We start from the raw sequence: 25,022 nt of genomic DNA, 5'->3' as shown, positions 1-25,022 counted from the left end.
TTTATGCCTAGTTCCAAAATCCGAAGCTGAACTCTGCTTCGCTAATGAAATTTTAAAACCGTAAGTTAAATATTTAAAGGGGTTGTCTGGGTTCAGAGCTGAACCTGGACATACCCATATTTTCACCTAGGCAACCCCCCTTACATGCTCTGATGCTTTCCTTTGCCCTGCGATGAATCGCGCAGGGAAAAGGCATTTTCAGGAGATCCGGTGACGTACCGGGCTTTCCTTAGGGCTGCCAAGCTGAGGCTTCCGCCCAGCAGTGTATTCCGTCACGTCACCGGCACTGATGGACCTGTAAAATGGCTAGGGCAGTGCTAAAGCCGGCCCATCAGAGCCGGTAACGTCACCGAATACACTGCTGGGAGAAAGCTTCCGCCCAGCAGTGTATTATTGTAAATAAAAAAGCCCTTGCCCTGCGCGATCCAGCATTATCCCAATTAATGACATCCGTGACATTGACCAGTTCCACTCCCATGAATTTCAAACCCCTTGGGTTCTTCTCATGGTGCACCTTAAAATGCATAGAGACACTATGGGTAGTTAGACCTTTTTTAATGTTACGGATGTGCTCCTGTATTCTAACTTCCAGTTTCCTGAGGGTTCTTCCTATGTGCTATATTGATATGCTGAAAAATCATTTTACTTCTGTGAGTATAATAAAGCAGAATCTTTTAACTGTGCCGGAGGTACTCTCACTATTGTGCGGTTTATGACATCTTGCAGAGGAGCCTACGACGATCCAGCATAGATTTGCTGAGTTTCAATCTGTGTTGAAGCACAGTGCGATCCAACTGAAGGGTGTCTGTCTTGAGCCAGATAAAGTCTGAGCTGGGCGGGGGGGTCAGGTCTGAGCCTGGGTGCGGGGGGGGGGGGGGGGTCAGGTCTGAGCCTGGGTGCGGGGGGGGGGGGGGGGGGGGGAGGTCAGGTCTGAGCCTGGGTGCGGGGGGGGGGGGGGGAGGTCAGGTCTGAGCCTGGGTGCGGGGGGGGGGGGGGGGGGGGGGGGGGGGGGGGGGGAGGTCAGGTCTGAGCCTGGGTGCGGGGGGGGGGGGGGGGAGGTCAGGTCTGAGCCTGGGTGCAGGAGGGGGGGGGGGGAGGAGGTCAGGTCTGAGCCTGGGTGGGGGGGGGTCAGGTCTCAACATGGGGGGGGGGGGTCATGTCTGAACATGGGTTGGTTAGGTCTGTGCATGGGGGGGGGGGGTCAAATCTGAGAAGGGGGGAGATCTGAGCACTGAGGGTCTGACACTGGGAGTCTGATTTGTGTTGTCTGATCCAAGCATTGGGGGTCTTATTTGGAGGTCTGATGAGGTTTGGGGGATCTGATTTAGGGGTCTGATGAAAAATATATTTTATTTTTTTCTCTGCCAATGAAAAATAAGAAAAAAATATTTTTATCAGACCTCAGAGCAGATGAAAAATATTTTTATTCTCTTCGTTTTCTTTATGAAAACCTAGGTGCACCTTGTAGGGCGAAAAATACGGTGACTCGTGTGTAAGTGTATAGCTTGTGGCTCCTGGTAGTCATACTTTTTTTTTTTTTTTGGCTCTTTGTGTCTATAAGGTTGACCACCCCTGGTATATAGTAACAGGTGTCAGCTCTGTCCATTACAAAATGGATGAAGAAGTGCAGTTTTGCCACTACTACTAGTGCCACAGTGCCAGCTGATTGTTGGAAGCGCAGTGTGCTGGATGAGATATTGATGGCCTATCTTGAGCCTAGCTCATCAATATTAAAATCCTGGAAAACCCCTTTGAGGCTAGAGTATGCTCAGATCTGTATAGTTATTGTTGTTACAGCAACAGGACTCCTGCCTAACGGAAACCAGGATGGATCCGTTATGCTGCCCATAGACTTCTATTATGACGGAATGCAAAATGCCTCTAAAGGTTTCCCCTTTTGCATTCGGTCTTAAGAATTACGTTATTTTCCAATATAATGGAAAATAATGAAGTAATTCACAAATCACCCAAACCCGGACTTTGCAGTTCAGGTTCGCTCATCCCTACTAGTGACATTCACAAATTCGTATTTTGCATGGCTTGAGACATACAGCGATATCTGGATTAGCTTGTGTAGGGCCTTTCCACAGTTACGTGGTCACCTTATCCTCACAATTACTGTTGTCCGGGCTTTTAATACCGATGACCTATCATCAAGATGCATGCAGTACTTTTAGTCCGGCCGCCTCTCGGCGTTCGCTGCCGTGCTGCCACCGGAACTCCGCCCCCCACCCCATTATAGTCAATGGGGAAAGAGCGGCAATCCGGGGGCACATGTGAACTAGCGGCAGGACGGATATGACAGGCTGTTCACCCGCCGGAACAGCCTGCCGGAGTCCCCTGGCGCTAGTGTGAAACTAGCCTAAAGGTAGGGGGCTATTTAAAGATCTCCACGTTGTTTCCTGTCCCTGTGTTAGCTTTCTAAGTATAACAAAAACGTCCATCTGTATGTCGTAAGGCTATAGCTTGTTGGCAAGTGGTCAACCTTGTAGAGATCCTAAGTTCAAGTCCCAGGTGAGACTTGTGTTTTTTTTCCACTCTCCTTTAAACCATAATAAAAGGCTATAGCTTTACTGTATTGAGAATAGTGTTCTTTATGCTTGGAAACCTAAACATATTACTCGTTTATTCACAGGCTCAATATACGATTATAAAGAAATCTACACAATGTATTAGCTTCTGAAGTATAAAAAAATTCTCAGTATGATAAGGCTATATACTTATTATGGGTTAAATGAGGGACCAAAAAGAAATATCTGAACAAAAAAATCTGAAAGTCTCTCCCAAGATTCAAACCTGGGATCTACATGCAAGGCTGACCACTTAACCCCAGGCTACAGCCTTATCACATTGAGGACTGTGATATTTCTATACTTAGAAAGCTAATACATATTATTGGTTTCATAATAATTATATATTGTTCCTATGAAGAATCCAATAATATGTGTTAGCTTTCTAAGCATAGAAACCCTCTATTCTCAATATGGTAAGGCTATAGTAAGTAGTGTATATGATATATACAGTACAGACCAAAAGTTTGAACACACCTTCTCATTCAAAGAGTTTTCTTTAAATTTCATGACTATGAAAATTGTAGATTCACACTGAAGGCATCAAAACTATGAATTAACACATGTGGAATTATATACATAACAAACAAGTGTGAAACAACTGAAAATATGTCATATTCTAGGTTCTTCAAAGTAGCCACCTTTTTCTTTGATTACTGCTTTGCACACTCTTGATGAGCTTCAAGAGGTAGTCCCCTGAAATGGTTTTCACTTCACAGGTGTGCCCTGTCAGGTTTAATAAGTGGGATTTCTTGCCTTATAAATGGGGTTGGGACCATCAGTTGCGTTGAGGAGAAGTCAGGTGGATACACAGCTGATAGTCCTACTGAATAGACTGTTAGAATTTGTATTATGGCAAGAAAAAAGCAGCTAAGTAAAGAAAAACGAGTGGCTATCATTACTTTAAGAAATGAAGGTCAGTCAGCCGAAAACTTGGGAAAACTTTGAAAGTAAGGGCTATTTGACCATGAAGGAGAGTGATGGGCTGCTGCGCCAGATGACCTGGCCTCCACAGTCACCGGACCTGAACTCAATCGAGATGGTTTGAGGTGAGCTAGACCGCAGAGTGAAGGCAAAAGGGCCAACAAGTGCTAAGCATCTCTGGGAACTCCTTCAAAACTGTTGGAAGACCATTTCAGGGGACTACCTCTTGAAGCTCATCAAGAGAATGCCAAGAGTGTGCAAAGCAGTAATCAAAGCAAAAGGTGGCTACTTTGAAGAACCTAGAATATGACATATTTTCAGTTGTTTCACACTTGTTTGTTATGTATATAATTCCACATGTGTTAATTCATAGTTTTGATGCCTTCATAGTCATGAAAATAAAGAAAACTCTTTGAATGAGAAGGTGTGTCCAAACTTTTGGTCTGTACTGTACATGCAAGGACACAGCTCTGCCCTCAGCATGCTGATATCTAGCCCTGTTAATCAAGGGGAGGGGAGAGTGTGCAGAGTAGGGATCGACCGATATTGATTTTTTAGAGCCGATACCGATAACTTGTGAACTTTCAGGCCGATAACAAACCGATATTCCCTATTCACCCTAATAGAGCTCTATTAGGGTGAATAGGGTCTTACACTGTCCCTGCTGCCCTGTGCATAGTACACACAGCAGCAGGCAGCTCACCATGGCAGCCAGGGCTTCAGTAGCATCCTGGCTGCCATGGTAACCGATCGGAGCCCCACGATTACACTGCTGGGGCTCCGATCAGAACTGCCACTGCCACAAATGAAATTACTTAGGTTGGGGGGGGGGGGGAACCCTATGGTCACTGCCACCAATGACTTTAATACTTGGTGAGGGGCGCACAGCGCCACCAATGATAATTAATTTTTAATACAGATACAGGAGGCGGGTACAGCCGGCACCCGCCTCCTGTATTTGTATTAAAATTATCATTGGTGACACAGTAGCCAGGCACCTGCTATGTTGGCTGATTGACTCTGGGGAGGACACTCAGGAGCAGGAGGCTGCTGCCATTCGCCGAACACACTAACTGAGACGGCACAGCGGTAAACCATCCCCTGTCTATCTTCCTGCTTTAACCTCTTCAGGACACGTGACGTACCGGTACGTCATGTATAGTTCCGATCATCCCCGCCCGGCGGGCGGTGATCGGAACCCGGTGCCTGCTCAAATCATTGAGCAGGCACCTTGGCTAGATGCGCCGGGGGATCCTGTGACCCCCCCATGTCGGCGATCGCAGCAAACCGCAGGTCAATTCAGACCTGCTCTTTGCTGCTCTTTCTGATCCCCGCGGTCCCTGACACTCTGGTATAAACGGCTGACAACTGTGCTGCGATGTCAGCCTTTTAACCCTTTCCATACCGCGGTCTGTACGGACCGCTGTATAGAAAGGGTTAACAGTCAGGGGGCTCCCTCCCTCTCCCATCGGGGGGTGTGCCTTTGCAGCCCCCAGACAGGATGGGGTCACAGAGGGAGGGAGCTCCCCTCCTTCCCCTTCCCCGTCTGCTCAGTTGTGGCAGGCGGCGAAGGTTCCCATGGCAACAGGACGCCTTCTCAGGCATCCTGCTGTCCATGGTGCTGAACAGATCTGTGCTAAAGGCATAGATCTGTTCAAAGTGTAAGTAAAATACAGTACAATACACTATATAGTGTACTGTACTGTATTATACAGACATCAGACCCACTGGATCTTCAAGAACCAAGTGGGTCTGGGTCCAAAAAAAGTAAAAAAATAAAAACACATTTATCACTGATTAAAAATGAAAAAAAAATAAAATTCCCTACACGTTTGATATCACCGCGTCCGTAATGACCTGATCTATAAAACGGTCATGTTACTTTACCCGAATGGTGAACGCCATAAAAATAAGAAACTATGATAAAATTGAAATTTTGCCCACCTTACTAACCAAAAAAGGTAATAAAAGTGATCAAAAAAGAAGTCGTATGTACGCCAAAATAGTACCAATCAAACAGTCACCTCATCCCGCAAAAAAAAACTGAAAAAACTATGGCTCTCAGATTATAGAGACACTAAAACTAGATTTTTTTGTTTTTGTTTCAAAAATGAAATAATTGTGTAAAACTTACATAAATAAAGAAAAGTATATATATTAGGTATCGCCGCGTCCATAATAACCTGCTCTATAAAAATATCACATGAACTAACCCCTCAGGTGAATACTGTAAAAAATATATAATAATGTAAAAAAAGCAATTTTTTGTCACCTTACATCACAAAAAGTGTAATAGCAAGCGATCAAAAAGTCATACGCACCCCAAAATAGTGGCAATCAAACCGTCATCTCATCCCGCAAAAATTATACCCTACCCAAGATATTTGCCCAAAAACTATGGCTCTCAGACTATGGAGACACTAAAACATGATTTTTTTTTGTTTCAAAAATGAAATCATTGTGTAAAACTTACATAAATAAAAAAAATAGTATACATATTAGGTATCGCCGCGTCCGTGACAACCTGCTCTATAAAAATATTACATATCTAACCTGTCAGATGAATGTTGAAAATAACAAAAAATTAAAACGGTGCCAAAACCGCAATTTCTTGTTACCTTGCCTCACAAAAAGTGTAATATAGAGCAACCAAAAATCATATGTACCCTAAACTAGTACCAACAATACTGCTACCCTATCCCGTAGTTTCTAAAATGTGGTCACTTTTTTGGCGTTTCTACTCTAGGGGTGCATCGGGGGTGGCTTCAAATGGGACATTGTGTAAAAAAAAAAAAAAACGGTCCAGCAAAATTTGCCTTCCAAAACCGTATGGCATTCCTTTCCCTTTGCACCCTGCCGTGTGCCCGTACAGCGGTTTACAACCACATATGGGGTGTTTTCTGTAAACTACAGAATCAGAGCCATAAATATTGAGTTTTGTTTGGCTGTTAACCCTTGCTTTGTAACTGGAAAAAAATTATTAAAATGGAAAATCTGCCAAAAAAGTGAAATTTTGAAATTGTATCTCTATTTTCCATTAAATCTTGTGAAATACCTAAAGGGTTAACAAAGTTTGTAAAATCAGTTTTAAATACCTTGAGGGGTGTAGTTTCTTAGATGAGTCACTTTTATGGAGTTTCTACTCTAGCGGTGCATCAGGGGGGCTTCAAATGGGACATGGTGTCAAAAAAAACAGTCCAGCAAAATCTGCCTTCCAAAAACCATACGGCGCACCTTTCCCTCTACGCCCTACTGTGTGCTCGTACAGTAGTTTACAACCACATATGGGGTGTTTCTGCAAACTACAGAATCGGGGCAATAAATATAGCATTTTGTTTGGCTGTTAACCCTTGCTTTGTTACTGGAAAAAATGGATTAAAATGGAAAATTTGCCCAAAAAAATCTAAATTCTGAAATTTTATCACCATTTGTCATTAAAGGGCTTCTGTCAGCCCACTAAACCGTTTTTTTTTTGTTTACTAATAATCCCTACACTGCGATTTATGCATACATAAGTTAAATAATCATTTCTGTTCAGTAGAATTTTCTAAAAAGCGATTTTTAAAATATGCAAATTACCTTGCTACCAGCAAGTAGGGCGGCTACTTGCTGGTAGCAGCCGCATCCTCCGACCCTAATGACGCCCCCTCCGCATTGTGATTGACAGGGCCAGGGAACGGAATCGTTCTCTGCTGGCCCTGCCTGTTAGCATTCAAAATCTGGCGCCTGCGCTGCGGCCGTACGTATCTTCAATCTGCGCAGGCGCACTGAGAGGCGGCCGCTCTCTCCTCAATGCGCCTGGTGTAGCTGTGACGTCATCGGCGCAGGCGCATTGAGGATGGAGCATATTTTAAAAATCGCTTTTTGGCAAATTCTACTGAACAGAAATGATTATTTAACTTATGTATGCAGAGCTCGCAGTGTGGGGATTATTAGTAAACAAAAAAAAAAAAAAAAAAAAAAAACGGTTTAGTGGGCTGACAGAAGCCCTTTAACTCTTGTGGAACACCTAAAGGGTTAACGACGTTTGTAAAATCAGTTTTGAATATCTTTAGGGGTGTAGTTTCTAGAATGGGGTCAATTTGGGTGGTTTCTATTATGTAAGCCTCACAAAGTGACTCCAGACCTGAACTGGTCCCTAAAAAGTGGGTTTTTGAAAATTTCTGAAAAATTTCAAGACTTGCTTCTAAACTTCTAAGCCTTGTAACACCCCCCAAAAATTAAAATATCATTCAGAAATTGATCCAAACATGAAGTAGACATATGGGGAATGTAAAGTAATAACTATTTTTGGAGGTATTACTATGTATTATAGAAGTAGAGAAATTGAAACTTGGAAATTTGCAATTTTTTACAAATTTTTGGTAAATTTGGTATTTTTTTTATAAATACAAATAAATTTTTTGGACTTTATTTTACCAGTGTCAGGAAGTACAATATGTGATGAAAAAACAATCTCAGAATGGCTTGGATAAGTCAAAGCGTATCAGCACTTAAAGTGACACTGGTCAGATTTGCAAAAAATGGCCTGGTCCTTAAGGCGAAATATGGCTGTGTCCTAAAGGGGTTAATATTAGCAAGAAATTCATTGGAGGCAGTGGTGCGGGCAGCTTCAGAGCCCGCTCATTTTATTGGGCTCTGCGGCGGCCACGTCATAGGAGGGAGGGATTCCCTCCCTCCAGCCTTCCTTCCTTCTCCACTGACTGCGGCCACTGAACACGGCGGCGCGTGCCAAGCGCCATGTTTTCTCATAAGCGAGCAGCGCTGCACGCATTATCAGCATGGTTAGATGCCAATACAGACTTTGAAAATCATGAATATCGGTAAATCCGATAATCAGTCGATCCCTAGTGCAGAGCACAGGGGGTGTCACAAAAAGCAGTGATCCAGGGATTCTGCCCTGTCCCCTGGTGCTCCAACATGTTCATGTTCATTTGCATATGAATAAAACATGGATATCTCTGCAGCTGCTTGGCATTCAGACAAAAGAAAGGTATAGTTTTAATCAGCATACTAGGTTGATCATGCTGACCGAGCTTCTTTAAGCAGGTTTGCTGGTCTGTGATAGTTTGTATTGTCAGACAAATATTATTTTTTGCCGATTTAGCGATATGGTGCATATTGCCAGCAGTGCACATTTGTTCCAAGAGCAGCCGATCAACTGTTCATGTGGGGAGTTGTAGTGAAGGTTGCTGATCTCTGCCCTATAGTGTAGAAATTGAATAACTTGAAATAACCAGAATACCCCTTTAATAAACGGAGTCCTGTCCATTGCATAGAGCAGGGATCAGAAACTTTCAGCACTGCAACTACAACTCCCAGCATGCACACTTGGGCTACATGCACACGACCGTTGTGTGTTTTGCGGTCCGCAAATTGCGGAACAGCACGGACAGCCATTAATATAACTGCCTATTCTTGTCCGCAAAACGGATCAAGAATAGGACAGGTTATATATTTTTTTTGCGGACCACGGAACGGGGCAACAGATGCGGACAGCACACGGAGTGTTGTCTGCATCTTTTGCGGCCCCTTTGAAGTGAATGGGTGCGCATCCAAGCCTAAAAAAACTGCGGCTCGGATGCGGACCAAAACAACGGTCATGTGAATGTAGCCTTACTCTGCTATGTTTGTAACTCCCCTAGAAGTGAAAGGAGGACTCTGGGGAGTTGTAGTTTCAGAACAGCTGGAGTGCCGGAGGTTGCTGATCCCTGTCCTAGAGGCTCTATGCAATGTAATATAATATAATATGGTGGAAATGAACTACAGGAAACAGTACAAAGCACCCAATTCTGTCTGGCATATACATTCCTGATCAAAAGTTTAAGACCACTTGAAAAATGGCAAAAGAAAAATCATATTTAGCATGGCTGGATCTTAACAAGGTTCCAAGTAGAGCTTCAACATGCAACAAGAAGAAATGGGAGTGAGACCAAACATTTTTTGAGCATTCAATTTAATGAAAACAACGTATAAACTGAAACAGGCTGTTTTTCAGCTGATCAAAAGTTTAGGACCACACCTCCAAAAAAAAAAAAACTAAACCCCCCAAAACTGAAATCCAACCTCCAATCATGAACTCAGTAATGAGTAGCTCCGCCGTTATTGTTTATCACTTCAAAAATTAATTTCGGCATGCTTGATGCAAGCGTTTCCATGAGGTGAGTGGGAACATTTCTCCAAGTGGTGAAGACGGCCGCACGAAGGCCATCTACTGTCTGGAACTGATGTCCATTTTTGTAGACTTCCCTTTCCATCCATCCCCAAAGGTTCATAATTGGATTTAGATCAGGGTAACACGCAGGATGGGCCAAAAGAGTGATGTTATTCTCCTGGAAGAAGTCACTTGTCTTGCAGGAATTGTGTACTGTAGCGTTGTCCTGTTGAAAAACCCAGTCGTTACCACGCAGACGAGGGCCCTCAGTCATGAGGAATGCTCTCTGCAACATCTGGACATAGCCAGCGCCCGTTTGACGCCCCTGCACTTCCTGAAGCTCCATTGTTCCTCTGAAGGAAAAAGCCCCCCAGACCATTATGGCGCCCCCTCCACTGTGGCGCGTAGAAAACATCTCAGGTGGGATCTGCTTGTCATGCCAGTAATGTTGGAAACCATCAAGGTTAAAAAAAATTCTCACAAGAGAATAAAACTTTCTTCCACCTTTGAATTTCCCATGTTTGGTGCTCTCTTGCAAAGTCCAAACGAGCAGTTCTGTGGCGTTTAAGAAGACGAGGTCTTTGAAGACGTTTCTTGGTTTTGAAGCCCTTCAGTCTCAGATGCCGTCTGATGGTTATGGGGCTGCAGTCAGCGCCAGTAAGGGCCTTAATTTGGGTCGAGGATCGTCCAGTGTCTTGACGGACAGCCAATCGGATCCTCCGGCTCAGTGCTGGTGACATTTTTTGGGTCTTCCACTTGACTTTTTTGTTCCATAACCCTCAGGATCATTTAAGAAATTCCAAATTAATGTCTTACTACGTCCCACCTCAGCAGCGATGGCGCGCTGTGAGAGACCCTGCTTATGCAGTTCAACAACCCGACCACGTTCAAAAAGGGAGAGTTTCTTTGCCTTTGCCATCACAACGTGTGACTACCTGACAGAAAATGACAATGAATCCACATCTTTGCACAGATTTGGCCTTTTAAAAAGGCATGTGATCCTAAAATTTGGATCAGCTGAAAAACAGCCTGTTTCAGTTTAATTGTTATTTTCAATTAATTGAATGCTCAAAAAAATGTTTTGTCTCCCTCCCATTTCTTCTAGTTGCATGTTGAAGCTCTACTTGGAACCTTGTTAAGATCCAACAATGTAAAATACGATTTTTTGCCATTTTTCAAGTGGTTTTAAACTTTTGATCAGGACTGTATATCAGTAGGATCTGTATAAATGCATTCCTACACAAACCAGCCCATAGAGACCTGACATGCGCGGGGCTCTGACATACACAATACATGCGCGGGGCTCTGACATACACAATACATGCGCGGGGCTCTGACATACACAATACATGCGCGGGGCTCTGACATACACAATACATGCGCGGGGCTCTGACATACTTTTTTATATTTTGAATTAGCCTTTCTGACAGCAACTGTTGATCTATCAAACTTAATCCAGATCTGATTTTTAGCACGTGTCACCAAAAAGTATTCAATAGTGGAGGAATCCGGACGCAGCATGGTATATATTACACAGGGGGTAGATTAGACAGATAATGACACTGCAGCATGGTATATATTACACAGGGGGTAGATTAGACAGATAATGACACTGCAGCATGGTATATATTACACAGGGGGTAGATTAGACAGATAATGACACTGCAGCATGGTATATATTACACAGGGGGTAGATTAGACAGATAATGACACTGCAGCATGGTATATATTACACAGGGGGTAGATTAGACAGATAATGACACTGCAGCATGGTATATATTACACAGGGGGTAGATTAGACAGATAATGACACTGCAGCATGGTATATATTACACAGGGGGTAGATTAGACAGATAATGACACTGCAGCATGGTATATATTACACAGGGGGTAGATTAGACAGATAACGCAGAGCCGGGCTCATCACTCACCTGCGGTAACGCTGGGATAGAAATTTGGGAGTGCCGCTGCTTCCAGTCCCGGCCGCTATTGAGTGCTGGTATCTCCTCCACGCCCAGAGTACAGAGTAGAGGGATCGGCAGATTGTGTGCTGACGTCATGATCATGTGACACATGCATCACTAATATAGCTGAAGCTGACAGATGCCGGAAGTGTTGGCCACGTGACACATCAGGTGACAGAGAGAGTTGGAGATTTTTCTTTGGAGGGGGCAGCTTTTAGGAAAGCATTGTGTTTTTTTCTAGGTATTGTGTGCGGTCTGTGCTGAGTGAGCTGGTCTGAAGTGCCAGTGCAGGAGGAGGTGATGTGTGCAGCAGCAGCCTGTGTCATTCCTCATGTTGTGTAGGTTTTATAAGTATAGTAAGTGCAGCAGAGCATAGCCAGATATACAGTGTGTGTGGAGTGCGTGCACCAGAGCTGTGTGTTGTGTACCTCATAGCAGTTGATTTGTACCTAGGTTTATGCCATCTTTCCCAACAAAAAATACTGGCCAAGCAAAGCCATACCCAAAGGGGGTATTAATGCCCCCCCCCCCCGTAATAGTAATGCCCCCATTAGTGCCCCCCAGCATTAATAATGCTCCCTTTAGTGCCTCCAGCATTAATAATGCCCCCATTAGCGCCCCCCAGAATTAATACTGTCACCATTAGTGCACCCAGTTATACTAAAGGGCTTATCCAATCCTATAAAATGTCCCCCCATATGCCGGGCCGCTCACATTGAATATACTTACCTGGCTCCCTGCTTCACGCACCACTCTGGTTCCCCGCACCACCACTGCTGCGTCTCCTGATGTGTGCATGAAAACATCCAGTGTCGGGAGGGGGGGGCAGGCAGGCTGAGGACGAGCATCAACTAGCATCACGGTCCCCGTCCCGCCTGCCATTGGCTACTCCCCCACGACACTGGATGTTTTCATCCGCGCACGGGGAAAAGCGGCGACGCAGTAACCAAGGTGGGGGGCCCAGTATATTGGGGGACTTTTTATAGAACTGGATAACCCCTTTTAATGCACCCATTAGTGTCCCCTTGTAATAGTAATGCACCCCAGAATTAATGCCCTCCAATGAGAGTAATGGCCCCATTTGTGCCCCATAAGTACCCCCAGGAAGAATAATGCCTCCAGGAAAAACAATGCCCCCATTAGTGCCACCCAGTAAGAATAGTGCCCCCTGGAAGAATAACGCCCCCATTAGTGTCCCCAGGAAGAATAATTCCTCCATTAATGCCCCCATTAGTGCCAACCAGGAAGAATAATGCTACCCATTAGTGTCCGCCAGGAAGAATAACGCCCCATTAGTTCCCCCTTCTCTGCTTCTGCCCAAAGAAAAATGCACTCACCTCATCCATTTGCTCGCGCCACTGTGAACACACGCTGCTGACTGGAAGCTCAGGACAGGATTAAGCTCCAGCGTGATGAAGTCTCACAGGCCCTGTCCTGAGCTTCCAGTCCAGCAGCGCGAGCAAATGGAGTGCTTTTTTTATTTTATTTTTTATTATTAGGAATGAGGGGGGGAAGGGAGCTAAAGGCTAATGCTAATGAGCGCTCCTCAATGTAAAAAAAGTACCTACACCGGCAGGGCCACTAAAATACTGGCCTTGCCGGTGAGATACCGTCCGTGGCAACCCTATTTGTGGTAATAGAGAAGTTAAGTAGTATTTGGCGGCTCTTCTCCCCTATCGCTATAGGTTGGTGCTCTGACTGGTATGGTGCTTCCACCCGGTCATATAAGTGGAAAATGGATAGTTAAAATAGTTTTAGTCAGGCACTCACCAACTGGCACGACACAGGTGTGTGTGTGTGTATGTGTATATATATATATATATATATATATATATATATATATACACTGCTCAAAAAAATAAAGGGAACACTTAAACAACACAATGTAACTCCAAGTCAATCACACTTCTGTGAAATCAAACTGTCCACTTAGGAAGCAACACTGAGTGACAATCAATTTCACATGCTGTTATGCAAATGGGATAGACAACAGGTGGAAATTATAGGCAATTAGCAAGACACCCCCAATAAAGGAATGGTTCTGCAGGTGGTGATCACAGACCACTTCTCAGTTCCTATGCTTCCTGGCTGATGTTTTGGTCACTTTTGAATGCTGGCGGTGCTTTCACTCTAGTGGTAGCATGAGACGGAGTCTACAACCCACACAAGTGGCTCAGGTAGTGCAGCTTATCCAGGATGGCACATCAATGCGAGCTGTGGCAAGAAGGTTTGCTGTGTCTGTCAGCGTAGTGTCCAGAGCATGGAGGCGCTACCAGGAGACAGGCCAGTACATCAGGAGACGTGGAGGAGGCCGTAGGAGGGCAACAACCCAGCAGCAGGACCGCTACCTCCGCCTTTGTGCAAGGAGGAACAGGAGGAGCACTGCCAGAGCCCTGCAAAATGACCTCCAGCAGGCCACAAATGTGCATGTGTCTGCTCAAACTGTCAGAAACAGACTCCATGAGGGTGATATGAGGGCCCGACGTCCACAGGTGGGGGTTGTGCTTCCAGCCCAACACCGTGCAGGACGTTTGGCATTTGCCAGAGAACACCAAGATTGGCAAATTCGCCACTGGTGCCCTGTGCTCTTCACAGATGAAAGCAGGTTCACACTGAGCACATGTGACAGACGTGACAGAGTCTGGAGACGCCGTGGAGAACGTTCTGCTGCCTGCAACATCCTCCAGCAATGCCAGCATGACTGTTTTGGCATTGGGTCAGTAATGGTGTGGGGTGGCATTTTTTGGAGGGCCGCACAGCCCTCCATGTGCTCGCCAGAGGTAGCCTGACTGCCATTAGGTACCGAGATGAGATCCTCAGACCCCTTGTGAGACCATATGCTGGTGCGGTTGGCCCTGGGTTCCTCCTAATGCAAGACAATGCTAGACCTCATGTGGCTGGAGTGTGTCAGCAGTTCCTGCAAGATGAAGGCATTGATGCTATGGACTGGCCTGCCCATTCCCCAGACCTGAATCCAATTGAGCACATCTGGGACATCATGTCTCGCTCTATCCAGCAAAGTCACGTTGCACCACAGACTGTCCTGGAGTTGGCAGATGCTTTAGTCCAGGTCTGGGAGGAGATCTCTCAGGAGACCGTCCGCCACCTCATCAGGAGCATGCACAGGGGTTGTAGGGAGGTCATACAGGCACGTGGAGGCCACACACACTACTGAGCCTCATTTTGACTTGTTTTAAGGACATTACATCACAGTTGGATCAGTCTGTAGTGTGTTTTTCCACTTTAATTTTGAGTGTGACTCCAAATCCAGACCTCCATGGGTTAAAAAATTTGATTTCCATTTTTTTTTTTGTGTGATTTTGTTGTCAGCACATTCAACTATGTAAAGAACAAAGTATTTCAGAAGAATATTTAATTAACTGAGATCTAGGATGTGTTATTTTTGTGTTCCCTTTATTTTTTTGAGCAGTGTATATACTCACCTAAAGAAGTATTAGGAACACCATACTAATACGGTATTGGACCCCCTTTTGCCTTCAGAACTGCCTTAATTCTACGTGGCATTGATTCAACAAGGTGCTGATAGCATTCTTTAGAAATGTTGGCCGATATTGATAGGATAGCATCTTGCAGTTGATGGAGATTTGAGGGATGCACATCCAGGGCACGAAGCTCCCATTCCACCACATCCCAAAGATGCTCTATTGGGTTGAGATCTGGTGACTGTGGGGGCCATTTTAGTACAGTGAACTCATTGTCATGTTCAAGAAACCAATTTGAAATTATTCGAGCTTTGTGACATGGTGCATTATCCTGCTGGAAGTAGCCATCAGAGGATGGGTACATGGTGGTCATGAAGGGATGGACATGGTCAGAAACAATGCTCAGGTAGCCCGTGGCATTTAAACGATGCCCAATTGGCACTAAGGGGCCTAAAGTGTGCCCAGAAAAAATCCCCCACACCATTACACCACCACCACCAGCCTGCACAGTGGTAACAAGGCATGATGGATACATGTTCTCATTATGTTTATGCCATATTCGGACTCTACCATTTGAATGTCTCAACAGAAACCGAGACTCATCAGACCAGGCAACATTTTTCCAGTCTTCAACAGTCCAATTTTGGTGAGCTCGTGCAAATTGTAGCCTCTTTTTCCTATTTGTAGTGGAGATGAGTGGTACCCGGTGGGGTCTTCTGCTGTTGTAGCCCATCCGCCTCAAGGTTGTGCGTGTTGTGGCTTCACAAATGCTTTGCTGCATACCTTGGTTGTAATGAGTGGTTATTTCAGTCAACGTTGCTCTTTTTATCAGCTTGAATCAGTCGGCCCATTCTCCTCTGACCTCTAGCATCCACAAGGCATTTTCGCCCACAGGACTGCCGCATACTGGATGTTTTTTCCTTTTCACACCATTCTTTGTAAACCCTAGAAATGGTTGTGCGTGAAAATCCCAGTAACTGAGCAGATTGTGAAATACTCAGACCGGCCCGTCTGGCACCAACAGCCATGCCACGCTCAAAATTGCTTAAATCACCTTTCTTTCCCATTCTGACATTCAGTTTGGAGTTCAGGAGATTGTCTTGACCAGGACCACCCCCCTAAATGCATTGAAGCAACTGCCATGTGATTGGTTGACTAGATAATTGCATTAATGAGAAATAGAACAGGTGTTCCTAATAATTCTTTAGGTGAGTGTATATATATAAATTGCTTTTATTAGTATCTGTATAAAAAAGGGGGGTTTAAAGGGGGAGATATATTGGTAAAAAAAGGTGTAATGAATTGATAAAAATTAATGTTTCATGATGGTGTTAAGACATAGTGGTATACGACATAACTAGTATGCTAGTAATGAGCAAGAATAGATGTATAATAATGTCAGTGAGTAAGCGACGGAAACAGCAACCCCTAGTTGGGTGACTGTCCCTTCATGCAAAAAGAAGTGCAAAAAAAGGGGATGTTTTCCCATTAAACATTAGTTGGATGGTGGCAAATGGTATGTGCCATAAATGTTCTAGTTCACAGTAGATAGGTTCATTTGTAGCAAAAAAAATTGTAGCAAAAAGATTTCCTGAACAGTTGGTATTAAAACAGCGGCAAAATAAAAGCGGTGGTTAATGCCATGAATATTGGCTTGCAATGTGTGTATTTACTTGTACCAACAGTTGCTTGCAGTTTTCCACTTGACGATGGCAGGTTGTGCCGTGAATATATTAACTCACATAAAATGAGTGTTATATATATGTATACTGCACTTTCTGTTGCTGTACTATACATTGAATCCTGCATTAATACAGCTGCTCTCTCATAGGTCTCTAAACAAACCTTGAAGAAACCCAGAAAGACTATGAAATGCATCCAATGCTGTGCTAAACTTCCTGATAAATATACTAAAAAGCTCTGTAAGGAGTGTATTACAAGAATTGTGAGAGATAAACAGCCATCTATCATGCAGGAATTCAATTCCATGATCCAAGAGGAAGTTTGATCTTCATTGGCATCCTTTCGCGAAGAAGCCCTTGCAGTACCTCCGCCAAAACGCCAAAAATTGATAGACATATCCTCCTCAGACTCTGAAGACGAGCATCCCTTATCTGAAGGGGAAATAACAGATGAATCAAAAAAATTCTCTTTCTCCACAACGGAGATGAATGACCTTTTTAAAGGTGGTTAGAGATACTATGGGAGTAGAGGATGTCCAAAAACCTCGCTCAGTTCAGGAGGAGATGTTTGGGGGATTAAAAACTAAACGTTCTAGAGTGTTTCCCATAAACGAAAACATTAAATGATTATGGATGAGTGGGCATTCCCTGAGAAAAAGATTAGGCATTTCTAAGGAATTCAAGAGCAGGTTATTATTTGACCCCACTGAAGCTAAGGTATTTGATGAAATACCTCGAATTGACATCCAGGTAGTAAAGGTAAATAAAAAACAAACAAAAATAAAACCTTGCTACCTTTTGAAGACTTCCCAATTAAAAGATACCATGGAAAGGAAAGCGGATAGCCTCCTGAGGAAATCTTGGGAAGCGGCAATGTATTGCCTTAAGACGAATATCACCGCAACTTCAGTGGCTAGGTCGATGTATCTGGTTGAATGAACTAGAGAGACATCTAATTAATAAAACATTGCGGGAACAGATATTAGATTCAATTCCATTATTGAAATCCGCTACAGGCTTTCTAGCTGATGCCTCAGCAGAAACTATCCGGTTTTCAGCTAAAGATGCGGCTTTATCCAATGCTGCCAGAAAAGCTCTTTGGATGAAATCCTGGGAGGGAGATATAGCATCCAAAATGAAGTTATGCTCGATAGCTTTTTCTGGGGAGTATGTATTTGGCCCGGTCCTGGACATGATCCTAGAAAAAGCTACCAACAAGAAAAAAAGTTTTAATGAAGAAAAGCCGACAAAAAGGAAATTGCCCTTTCGTCCCCAGTTTAATCAAGGGAAATCCTTTCTAGGAAAAGGGAAAACGGGCCACTGGAGCTAACTAAAAGGGGGACGGGGTAGAGAATATCTTCTTAATCCCCAAAACAAATCCAGCAACAAACAATGACGCCAGGATAGGGGGAAGACCAAAGACTACCCGCAGTACAAATCCGTCACTTCAAATCCCTGGGCTTTAAACATAATAAGGGACGGTTACAGGATAGAGTTTTCTTCCCCCACCCAAAAAGATTCAAAATCTCTCATCATCCGGCACAGTTACCATTAATTTGGGAAAAAATTCAGGATCTCTAAAAATTGGGAGTAGTAATTTCAGTCCCTCTATCTCTACAGGGTCAGAGCTATTACTCAAACCTGTTCCTAGTAAAAAAAAAAAAAAAACTGGGGGTGCCTATCTAATGGTAATAAACTTAAGGGACCTAAACAAGCATGTTACCTATAGGAAATTCAAGATTGAATCCCTGAGCTCCACCATCCTTCTAATAAAAAAGAACGCCCTGATGTGTACAGTCGACCTAAAAGACGCGTACTACCACGTCCCGATCCGTACCGAGTCTCAAAAATACCTGAGGTTCGCCATAAAAGATCACAGGGGGAACCTAGCCCATTTTTAATTCGTCGCTCTCCCCTTCGGGATATCATCTGCCCCCAGAATATTCACCAAGCTAATCGTAGAAATTATCTCCCTTTTGAGAACTCAGGTCTTACAATCATCCCCTACTTAGACGACTTCCTAATCATATCAGACTCAGCACAACAATTAAAAATAGATCGAGACAGGTTTTGCAATCTTTTAAAAAATCTAGGATGGATAATAAACTTAACCCCTTAAGGACTCAGCCCTATTTCACCTTAAGGACTTGGCCATTTTTTGCAAATCTGACCACTGTCACTTTAAGTGGTGATAACTTTAAAACGCTTTGACTTATCCAGGCCATTCTGAGATAGTTTTTTTTCGTCACATATTGTACTTCATGACACTGGTAAAATGAAGTAAAAAAAAATCATTTTTATTTATAAAAAAAATACCAAATTTACAAAAAAAAAAAAAAATTGCAAATTTACAAGTTTCAATTTCTCTACTTTTATAATACATAGTAATACCTCCAAAAATAGTTATTACTTTACATTCCCCATATGTCTACTTTATGTTTGGATCAATTTGGGAATGATATTTTATTTTTGGGGGATGTTACAAGGCTTAGAAGTTTAGAAGAAAATCTTGAAATTTTTCAGAAATTTTCAAAAACCCACTTTTTAGAGACCAGTTCAGGTCTGAAGTCACTTTGTGAGGCTTACATAATAGAAACCACCCACAAATGACCCCATTCTAGAAACTACACCCCTCAAGGTATTCAAAACTGATTTTACAAACTTTGTTAACCCTTTAGGTGTTGCACAAGAGTTATTGGCAAATAGAGAGACAATTTCAAAATTTCACTTTTTTGGCAGATTTTCCATTTTAATATTTTTTTTCCAGTTACAAAGCAAGGGTTAACAGCTAAACAAAACTCATTATTTATGGCCCTGATTCTGTAGTTTACAGAAACACCCCATATGTGGTCGTAAACTGCTGTACGGGCACACGGCAGGGCGCAGAAGGAAAGCCATGCCATACGGTTTTTGGAAGGCAGATTTTGCTAGACTGTTTTTTTGGACACCATGTCCCATTTGAAGCCTCCCTGATGCACCCCTAGAGTAGAAACTTCAACAAAAAAGTGACCCCATTTTAGAAACTACGGGATAGGGTGGAAGTTTTGTTGGTACTAGTTTAGGGTACATATGATTTTTGGTTGCTCTATATTACACTTTTTGTGAGGCAAGGTAACAAGAAATAGCTTTTTTGGCACCGTTTTTTTTGTTATTTACAACATTCATCTGACAGGTTAGATCATGTGGTATTTTTATAGAGAAGGTTGTCACGGACGCGGCAATACCTAATATGTATACAATTTTTTTATTTATGTAAGTTTTACACAATGATTTCATTTTTGAAACAAAAAAAAATCATGTTTTAGTGTCTCCATAGTCTAAGAGCCATAGTTTTTTCAGTTTTTGGGCGATTATCTTAGGTAGGGTCTCTTTTTTTTTTGTGGGATGAGATGACGGTTTGATTGGCACTATTTTAGGGTGCATATGACTTTTTGATCGCTTGCTATTACACTTTTTGTGACGTAAGATGACAAAAAATAGCTTTTTTTTTTACACCTTTTTTTAAAAATTTTTTTACGGTGTTCACCCCAGGGCTTAGGTCATGTGATATTTTTTAGAGCCGGTCGATACAGACGCGGAGATACCTAATATGTATACTTTTTTTATTTTTTATTTATGTAAGTTTTACACAATGATTTCATTTTTGAAACAAAAAAAATCATGTTTTAGTGTTTCCATAGTCTAAGAGCCATAGTTTTTTCAGTTTTTGGGCGATTATCTTGGGTAGGGTATGATTTCTGCGGGATGAGATGACGGTTTGATTGGTACTATTTTGGCGTACATGCGACTTTTTTGATCACTTTTATTACCTTTTTTGGGAAGTAAGGTGGGCAAAATTTTAATTTCCTCATAGTTTTTATTTTTTTATTTTTATGGCGTTCACCGTGCGGGAAAGTAATATGACCATTTTATAGATCAGGTCGTTACGGATGCGGCGATACCTAATATGTGTAGTGTATTTAATTTTTTTATTTTTTATTCAGTGATAAATGTTTGTTTTTTTTATCTTAACTTTTTTCACTTTTTTTTTACTTTTTTTTGACCCAGACCCACTTGGTTCTTGAAGATCCAGTGGGTCTGATGTCTGTATAATACAGTACAGTACAATGTATAGTGTACTGTACTGTATTTTACTTACACTTTGTCTGAACAGATCTATGCCTTTAGCACAGATCTGTTCAGCACCATGAACAGCAGGATGCCTGAGACGGCGTCCTGTTGCCATGGGAACCTTCCCCGTCTGCTCAGTTGTGGCCACAACTGCGCAGACGGGGAAGGGTAAGGAGGGGGGCTCCCTACCTCTGTGACCTCATCCTGTCGGGGGGCTGCAAAGGCACAGCAGCCCCCCGATGGGAGAGGGAGGGAGCCCCCTCTTACTGTTAACTTTTTCCATACAGCGGTCCGTACGATCCGCGGTATGGAAAGGGTTAAACGGCTGACATTACAGATGTCAGCCATTTATATCAGGGTGTCAGTAATGTGCTGACACCCTGGTATACCCACTGGCCACCAACGATTATTCAAGAGGAGGCGGGCGGGGGATCGCGATTCCGCTCCGCCCGCCCGCCTCCCGGACCGCCGGCAACACCTCTCCTGCACCACCCACCGCCATAAAAGCATTCAGGGGTGCAGGGGAGGGGTGAAAAAAACTTTATATGGGGCATTTTAAAGTTTGATCGGCAGATCAGAAGCGGCAGAAAGCGCAGGTCTGAATTGACCTGCGGTTTGCTGCGATCGCCGATACGGGGGGGTCATATGACCCCCCCCGGCGTTGTGACAGGATGCCGCAGCGCCGCAATCTCATTGTAAACTCATGACGTACCGGTACGTCATGGGTCCTTAAAGACTCGGGAAACATGCCGTACCGGTACGTAATGCGTCCCTAAGGGGTTAAACAAGTCCTGCCTATCACCAAAAACAAGGGTAAAATTTCTGGCAGTTCTTTTAGACTCCACAAAACAAACTTACTTCCTTCCAGAAGGAAGGATAGGAAATATACAAAAAACTGTCAAAGTTTTTAAAAAAGGAGGTTTTATTCCATCAGGGAGACAATGAGTCTCTTAGGGCAGATGACAGCCTGTATTGTTGCAGTTCCATGGTATCAGGCCCACTACAGAACCCTCCAGGCTTGGCTTTTGAAGAAGTGGGACAAGCACCAGTCATCACTAGACCAAAGGATTCGGATCCCAGGACACGTAAAAAGCTCCACACTCTGGTGGTTGGATTAAAAAAATCTAAGGAAGGGCGTAAAATGGCAGAAAACACCAGCAATAATTATCCACACCGATGCAAGCGGCACGGGATGAGGAGCAATGGTCAACACAAACCTCTATCAGGGAATCTGGTCTATGGAGATAGCAAAGCGATCCTCGAACTATCGGGAACTCAGAGCAGTATGGGAGACCTTGAAGGCAGCCTCAACAGAAATAGTAAACAACCACATAAAGATCTTCTCAGACAACGTGACAACAGTATCCTACCTAAAACATTAGGGGGATACAAGATCAGTAAGACTACAAAATCTATCCACAAAAATATTCTCCTGGGCAGAGGGAAAAGTAAAATCTGTCTCTGCCATTCACCTAAAAGGAGAACAGAACTTAATAGCAGATTTTCTGAGCAGGACCACCATAGATCAGGGAGAATGCTCCTTAAAGGGGTATTCCCACTTCATTAAATAGGCTTTTCCTAAATGATTGCCCCCCATTGAACATTTTTTATTATATATGTTATTAAAAAAAACGTAACATTCGTCCAAAAACAGGTTCTATTTGAACCCTTTGTTTATTCAGGTCTCCCATGGATAAGGCCTCATTTAGCTGGCCGCATCCATGTGCCGCGCCTGCGCACAGCGGTCTAAGGCAGGCATGCTCAACCTGCGGACCTCCAGCTGTTGCAAAACTACAACTCCCAGCATGCCCAAACCGCCTACAGCTATCAGCCTACAGCAGGGCATTGTGGGAGTTGTAGTTTTACAACAGCTGGAGGGCCGCAGGTTGAGCATGCCTGGTCTAAGGTATTATCCGGCCGGCCTCTCAAGTAATATGTGAACGCGCACGTCCGCGCATGCGCAGTATATCCAGCGCGTCGGAGATAGATCTGCGCATGCGCGGGCCTCCGAACAGTTCGGGCGAGTCAGCGGAGTGAGCGGACGGACGTCGGAGGAACGGGATACTGTAAGTATAATATCTACTGGCCCACTAATCCACCAACGATTATTGAATATTCGGCAATAAAGGGGGTTCATAGTGAATTCAATGGGGGCATTTTTATGTACACTGGGGGCAAGTATATTATATGTATGGACACTGGGGGCAACTATATTATATGTATGGACACTGGGGGCAACTATATTATGTGTATGGACACTGGGGGCAACTATATTATATGTATGGACACTGGGGGCAACTATATTATATGTATGGACACTGGGGGCAACTATATTATATGTATGGACACTTGGGGCAACTATATTATATGTATGGACAATGGGGGCAACTATATAAAATGCATGCACACTGGGGGCAACTATATGAATTTTATGGACACTGGGGGCAACTGCATGCATTTTATGGAAACTGGGGGCAACTGTATGCATTATATGTACACTGGGGGAAACTGCATGCATTTTGTGGAAACTGGGGGCAACTGTATGCATTTTATGTACACTGGGGGCAACTGTATGCATTTTATGTACACTGGGGGCAACTGCATGCATTTTATGGAAACTGGGGGCAACTGCATGCATTTTATGGACAACTGGGGGCAACTATATGAATTTTATGGACACTGGGGGCAACTATATAAAATGGATGGACACTGGGGGCAACTATATGAATTTTATGGAAACTGGGGGCAAGTTTATGAATTGTATGGAAAACCATAAAATGTAGCGAAGCTAATCGTGTTGCAAGCATCCACACGGATAGCAGGGGAGTGGATTACCAAGGTATGACAGAAAAGTGGAAATCTAGATGACATGGGTGCGGAAAACCATAAAATGTAGCAGAGCTAATCGTGTTGCAAGCATCCACAGGGATAACAGGGGAGTGGATTACCAAGGTATTACAGAAAAGTGGAAATCTAGATGACATGGGTGCGGAAAACCATAAAATGTAGCAGAGCTAATCGTGTTGCAAGCATCCACAGGGATAGCAGGGGAGTGGATTACCAAGGTATGACAGAAAAGTGGAAATCTAGATGACATGGGTGCGGAAAACTATAAAATGTAGCAGTGCTAATTATGTTGCAAGCATCCACAGAGATAGCAGGGGAGTGGATTAACAAGGTATTACAGAAAAGTGGAAATCTAGATGACATGGGTGCGGAAAAACATAAAATGTAGCAGAGCTAATCGTGTTGCAAGCATCCACAGGGATAGCAGGGGAGTGGATTACCAAGGTATGACAGAGAAAAGTGGAAATCTAGATGACATGGGGGGAGGGGAATACACTGATATATAGAAAAGTTGGATATGAATGTTATTACTCAATTTAGTACAGCTATAATCGTAAGAATACAGCATCTGTGCTGTTCAGTGGTTGTTTTAGGGGAGTAAAAAAACAAAAATCATATTTATACAAGGTGTCATGCATTTGTGCTGTAGTAAATTACAGTTTTTGATGCACAGATATAGTGTTGAATATATTTGGAAAGTTTTATGTGTGGATAGTGTAGTGTCCCACTAGGTAGGCGTGGGCACTACACAAGGGTCAATTGGGACAGAAATATTATTTTTAACTATGCATTTAATGTATTTTTCTATGTGTTTTTACATGCAATGTTTCCCCTGTGTTAATGCTTAGCAGGCCTAGTTGGGTGTAATTAGACATCCTAGATACTAGAGGGAGATAGGGAGCCCCTAGTATAAATGTCCAGGCCCAGACAGGGAGGAGTTAGTTCATAGTCAGGAGTCTGTGGAGACAGAAGTGAGAAGGCACCAGCCAGAGATATCCTGAGGGCCTCCTCCTGACATGCAGCTTGATAGCCCTGGCTGCTAGCTACGTCCAGAAGGCTAGGGAAGAACTCTAGCCTGCCTGTAGATCAAGTGAGCCTCAGTTAGCTCAGTGGAGATACCCCAGTAGTAGGAATGTACCTCCTGGGAGAAACCTGCAGCTTCCCTACCAAGTAAGGACAACACAGCAAGGTCAGATAAGTAACCTGATGGGCAGAGGTACTATAAAGTAAAGAGCAAGCGCCAATACTGGAGGAAGGATTTATATACCAAGGATTAAAGCCAGCAATTAGGCATCCGGGCCTTGGGATCCAGCCAGCTAGAATAGCTG

At 43.6% G+C, this 25,022-nt stretch overlaps 1 protein-coding gene across 3 annotated transcripts in view; it reads right to left on the bottom strand.

The window, feature by feature from the left end:
• LOC121001046 (serpin B6-like) overlaps positions 1-11,684 on the bottom strand; it is a 33,278-nt gene extending 21,594 nt beyond the window's left edge. For all 3 annotated transcript variants that reach the window (XM_040431935.1, XM_040431934.1, XM_040431933.1), the window contains exon 1: positions 11,580-11,684. The gene's annotated coding sequence lies outside the window, so the exon portion shown is untranslated. The remainder of the gene's footprint in view (positions 1-11,579) is intronic.
• Positions 11,685-25,022: the final 13,338 nt, after the last annotated feature.

The sequence above is a fragment of the Bufo bufo genome, chromosome 5 (genome assembly GCF_905171765.1).
Source record: "Bufo bufo chromosome 5, aBufBuf1.1, whole genome shotgun sequence".
NCBI lineage: Eukaryota > Metazoa > Chordata > Amphibia > Anura > Bufonidae > Bufo > Bufo bufo.
The sequence above is the reverse complement of the archived record's forward strand: the minus strand, read 5'-3'. Positions and strand labels throughout refer to the sequence as shown.